The sequence below is a fragment of the Arachis duranensis genome, chromosome 10 (genome assembly GCF_000817695.3).
Source record: "Arachis duranensis cultivar V14167 chromosome 10, aradu.V14167.gnm2.J7QH, whole genome shotgun sequence".
Classification (NCBI taxonomy): Eukaryota; Viridiplantae; Streptophyta; class Magnoliopsida; order Fabales; family Fabaceae; genus Arachis; species Arachis duranensis.
The window spans coordinates 26,620,117-26,625,998 of NC_029781.3; positions in this window are offsets into that span (position 1 = coordinate 26,620,117).

Sequence of the window (5,882 nt, forward strand, 5' to 3'; positions counted from 1 at the left end):
TATTATTCATCTACTACTAAACACAACATGCATGTGACTAAGCTAACAATTAAGTTGTACAAACAAATTGTATGAAACTTCTACCTACAATGGTGACTCAAATCACTTATTAAGTAAATGTAAAAGATTGGAAAGAGTTTACCATGGTGGGGTGTCTCCCACCTAGCACTTTTAGTTTAAGTCCTTAAGTTGGACATTTTGAGATGCTTGTCGTCATGGTGGCTTATGTTTGTACTCATCCTTGAATCTCCAAGGATCCATGCTCCTCAATTGGTTGACAGAATTTCCAACCATTTTTATTAGGCTTGGGCAGATTTCTGCCCAAAATACGAGTCCCCATATTTGGTCTTCACATAGCGAACCGGGATCCCATATCTTATTTTCGCATCCATCCGTTAGTTGAGTTTCATGATTTTGTCGGATGGATGGTTGACATAAATGTGGTGGACACACAGAATTCTCTTTACTCCACCAATACTTCCTTTTAGATCCATACAAGGTAATCCTTGTCCCAACATCATCCCTATACCTTGAGGCCTTGACCTTAATGAGCTTAACACCTACTTTCCACCCACTGCACAACTCATTCTTACTTTTAATTCCACAAAGGGTTCTAAGTTGACCATCATTTTCAATTAAACCATATTCAAGTGAGAAATTAAAGCTTAGAGAGAGAGATTTTACCCACTTAAATGTTGTGTCGGATGGTGACTTGGGAAGGAAGGCTTCCCCACACTTAGACAATGCAAGATCTACCTCTTTGTGCTCTTCTTTGGTTGTTTCCACCTCTTCACAAGCTTCTTCAATTTCAACCTTTTCCCTTTTGTTACATGGCTTGGTGTTGACATTTCGTTTAATGGGAGGTGATTCAATTTTGGATAGGAATTCCTCGATGAATGAATTCATCTCTTGATCAACCTCTTCATATTCTTCAATTTCGATATACACCATGCCATTTTCGTTTTCCGTGGGAGGTTGTACACATTCTTCTATAGCTTCAACTTCATGTCCAATGGGAGAGGATTCCATTGTAGAGAGGAATTCGTCCAGGATTGAATCCATCTCTTGATAAGCTTCTTCCAAGTCTTCAATGATGGTATGCCTTGGAGGTTGCGCACCCTCTTCAACGTCAATGTCAAGCTTCTTGAAGGAACTCTCCATGATGCTACATTCCTATGGACTGTCAACATCTCCTAAATCTTCAACCACTTCTTCCCTTTCTTCGATGATCATAGGCTCCTCCAATTGTTCTAACACAAAATTTGACTCCTCCTTTTCCACCGAATTTTCTAATTTCTCCTTCATGCTTCGTTCTTCTTTTGACTTTCCGCATGGGATTATGGGGGTACTTTGAGCATTCAAACATCGGTAGGCTAAGGTGGACACTACCTTGGTCAAGTTGGTCACAAACTCAAGTGTATCCCGCTTCATGGCTTCTTGTCCTTGAAGTAACAAAGTGAGAGAATTGTTTATTGGTGCTTGTGGTAGGTAGGAAGGTTCATCATTTTGGAGAGAGGGTTCATAATAGGAAGGTGGTTCTTCTTGGTGAGGTTGTGGAGATTGTGTGTATTGAGGTGGTTCTTGGTAGTAATCTAGATAGGGTTGTGGTGGTTCTAAAGGTTCTTGCTCATAATGGTCATAAAAATATGATATGGATGGTTGGTCATGGGGTGGATATGGATCATAGGAAGGTGCTTGGTATGGAGAGGCTTGTGAGAATGGTTGCGGCTCATGTTGAGGATATGGTTCATAGGCATATGGTGGTGGTTCTTGAAAGTCACAAGGTGATTCACCATAGCTATTGGGTTGATATGCATCATAGGATGGCTCTTCTTCATAGTGCATTGGTGGAGGTTGTTGCCATGAAGATTGATCATATGCATATGACTCCTCCCACCTTTGATTGTTCCATCCTTGATACACATCCTCATTGAAGCTCTCATTACCTACAACATAATTAGAACCAAACTCATAGCCAAAGTGAGAATTCATGGTGGAAAGGAAAAAAATAAAATTCTACACTAGCAAATGAAGCAAAAAGCAAGATATTTACCCTATTCACATATGTACAATAACCAATAACATAACACCATTGCACTCCCCGGCAACGGCGCCATTTTGACGATTAGATTTTTGTTGGTATAGAATTTATCAAGTGATCAATCGTAGTATAGTCTAAACCAACGCGAAATCCATCATCAAACAAAACTACAATCTATATCCGAGAGTATTAATCTCCCGAGTCGTTCTCCCTTGGAATTGCCAAAGTATGCATCTTATTGATTTAGTAAGCCTTGTTTGAGTTCTTTGAAGGTTTTAGCAAGTAATGAGAAACAAACAATCAATTATCAAAAGGACTTGACTTAGGGTTGGCATTGGAAATTCTATCCTCATAGCTCAGTCAATGTTGACAACTATTAGGCCTTGCTTCATTTAGTTATCCTCTAAGTGTAGAGGAAAATCAAATGAAAACAATCAACTTGAGTCACAAGTCCTAGCTTCACCTTATGGGAATCTAGCTTTAGTGCACTCCAAGTCAATTAGCAATCCCTAACTCTCAATCAACTATTGAGATAACTATTCAATTCCTCCCAATTTCCAAACCCTATGCCAAGTACAAAAATTCTACTCCATAGCTAGTATTGACATTTTATCAAACATGTAATGAGCAAAAAGGAAAGTCATGGTGAAATGAAGAGAAAAGTAAAATTAGAAATATTGCAACACAACGAATTAGCAACAAGTATCAAGGAGCAACAATGAGAATCAAAATCTCAAAATATCAATGGAATCCAAAAATCATAGAATTGAATCCTAGATCCAAGGAATGTTAGCAATTACAACTACAACTTGAAATTGGAAGAGAAAACCTATTACATGAACAAAGTGAAATGAAAGTTGCAATGGATCTCACCAAGGAGTGGGTAAAAATCCAGAATTTTGATGAGGAAGAACCCTAGTAAAAGCTTGAGAGAAGTTGATGAATCCTAGAGAGAAGTTGGAGTTTCTCTCTCTAACAATGTAACTAACTAAAATATCTCAAAACTAGAAAAAAAATGAACTAAGTCTCTCAACCCTTGCCCCCTTGGTCCTCTTAAGCCTTTTCCCGCCAAAGCACTCCTCAATAGTTAGGACCTCTAACCAACTCCACGCCTAAATCACGTGACTTTTAAAAAATCTTTTTCGAACATCGGCGCGTACGCGCAAGGTACGCGTGCGCGCCCTGGATGCGGTTCTGGAGTATGCGCGGAAGCGGAACGTACGCGTACGTGTCCATGAGGATCCTGGCTTAGCCGCTGCTCAAGCCGGCTCGTGGCTTGGCTCTTAGTCTCGGCTTCACGTTGCTCTCATCCGCGCGAGCGCGTCAGGTGCGCGCACGCGCCCATGCGGAAATTTCCAAAGCTTCAATTCTCATGCTTCCTCTCCTTGTACCCGTCTTCCTTCTCTTTTCCTGTTCATTCCTACTCTATACCCTGAAACCACTTAGCACACAAGTCACGGCATCGAATGGCATCAAGAGGAGATTAGAGAGGTATCTATTTTAGTGCAAAATAAGCATGTTTTCATTCATGAGACAAAACTAGGAAAGGAATGCAAGTCCTTGTATTTTTATGCAGAAAATGTGTGAAATCATTGATAAACCCTTTGAAATTAGCACAAGATAAACCCTCAAAATGGGGTTTGTCAACCTCCCCACACTTAGATTCTAGCATGTCCTCATGCTTAGGAGAATGCAAAGAAATACAGAAGACCGAGGGGTCACAAACGCATAGGACTCACGAAATGCAACCTACTTATATGCATGCAACTATGACTAGTGCTGTTATCTACTTGGTTAGGAACAAATCAGCTTTCTTATGACATATGCGAGCACATGGGACACGATGGTGGTCAATGCATAGGACTTGCCAATTTCTAAGTATCAAATGCAATATACACAATCTTGCATGAGGAATGCTCGCAAGAGCCGGGAATCAAAGGATTGAGCATCGAACCCTCACCGGAAGTATTTGCGCTCTGATCGCTCAGGTGTTTAGGGTTGATTCTCTCAATTCTCCCCTAATCATGCTTTCTAAGATTTGTTCTTCTTCTAACAATCAACATGTATTTCATGCATGCATACATCTATCATGAGGTCTTCTTCTTGGGTTGTAATGGGGCTAGGGTCAAGGTAGGATCATATATGGCTAGTGGACTTAGGATTTGAATCTTTGATTAGTTTAAACTTTTCCACCTAACCTATATAATGACCTATTCAATTAAGTACTAATCCAACTACCCATTTCTCACTTTTTCACATACTCATGTATTTTCTATCCATTTCACGATACTTATGCATTGATCTTATTTGAACTTTACTTTGGGGCGTTTTGTCCCCTTTATTGCTTTTCTTTTCTTTCTTTTCTATATTATATTTTTTTCTCTTTTTTTTTTCACTTTTATTTCTTTTTCTTTTCATTCTTTTCTCTCCCTTTTTTTTTTCTCAAACTTTACACAAGAACATCAATGCATAAGGTCTATTCATTTAATCAAGACATGAGTGTGCACCCAATTCCTCAATATTTCCAATAACAATGCAAAACTACCCTTTTATTCACCCAATGTCCCAAGGTTCCCACACTTGAATGATACTCACATACACTAGCCTAAGCTAATCAAAGATCCAAATTAAGGACTTTCATTATTTTCCGCTTTAAGGCTTGTAATGTGCTAAATTAAAGAACAAGCGGGTTAATCGTAGGCTCAAATTGGTTATCAATGGGAGATAAAAGGTGGGCTATTTGGGTAAGTGAGCTAATGAAATGATGGCCTCAATCATGTAAATGCATGAATACACAAAATAATGGACATAAAGAATGAAACAAAGCAAAGATTACAATCATAGAAGGAGAATAATGCACACAAGAAGGAAAGTAAGTGGTTGTAAGATGTAACCACACCATTAGGCTCAAAACTCACTTGCTTGTGTTCTTAGCTCAAAACTATGTTCCAAAATATAATTCTTCATGCAATTTTGGCATCAAAGCATTTAAAATTTTGCAGTGCCCCATGGTTGTCCCAAAGTATTGGTTTCCTAAGAAAGAATTTCATTGTTCCAACCAAGTACTTATCATGTGAATGATGCTAACTAAAACCTACTCATGCAACCTATCCTAATTTATTCATATTTTACCTACGGAGATCGGTCGGTCGACCTCCCCACACTTAAAACTTAGCACGGTCCTCCGTGCTGTAGGTAAGGCGCAGTGGTTGATCGAGTCCCGAGTATCCCATATCTCCAATGTTATCGCTCTCTCCGCTTGAAGTTGCGGTGGATGTGGAAATGTTGGGCTCCTCCATAGGTGGTGTGACTACGCTTAGGAGCTTCTTCACATGAGCATAACGGCGTTGGTTGCGCCTCTCATAACGGTCCAATTTCTTGTGAAGGTCTTCAAGGCGTTGGGCGGCTGATTTTTGTGATGTAGATGAGGTGGTAGTGTTGCGAGTTGGTGTGGCTAGTCCGCTGTCCTTGGTGGCTTCCAGAGGCTTGAGGCATCTCTTGGTCGGAATTATATCACCATCGACCGGAATAGAGGCTCTCCTATCTTTAGCCTCTCGGTTGACGCCGGCTTTTGCAACCAATTCTGTCACCAAACCGGGGAATGGTAGATTTCCTTTGGCATGAATGCGCCCCATGGATTGGCGGATGGCATGCGAAACGTTGACCGGTTTCTCGGTTAAGATGCACCATATCAATAAGGCCAACTCGGCGGTGATGGATGACCCATGTGTACTTGGGAGCACATAGTGAGCTAGAATTTGGGCCCATGCCGTGGCTTCTTGAGTGAGGTGGCGGACATCTAAACCCTTGGGTCTTTGCTTGATAGTCCCCTGAATCCAAT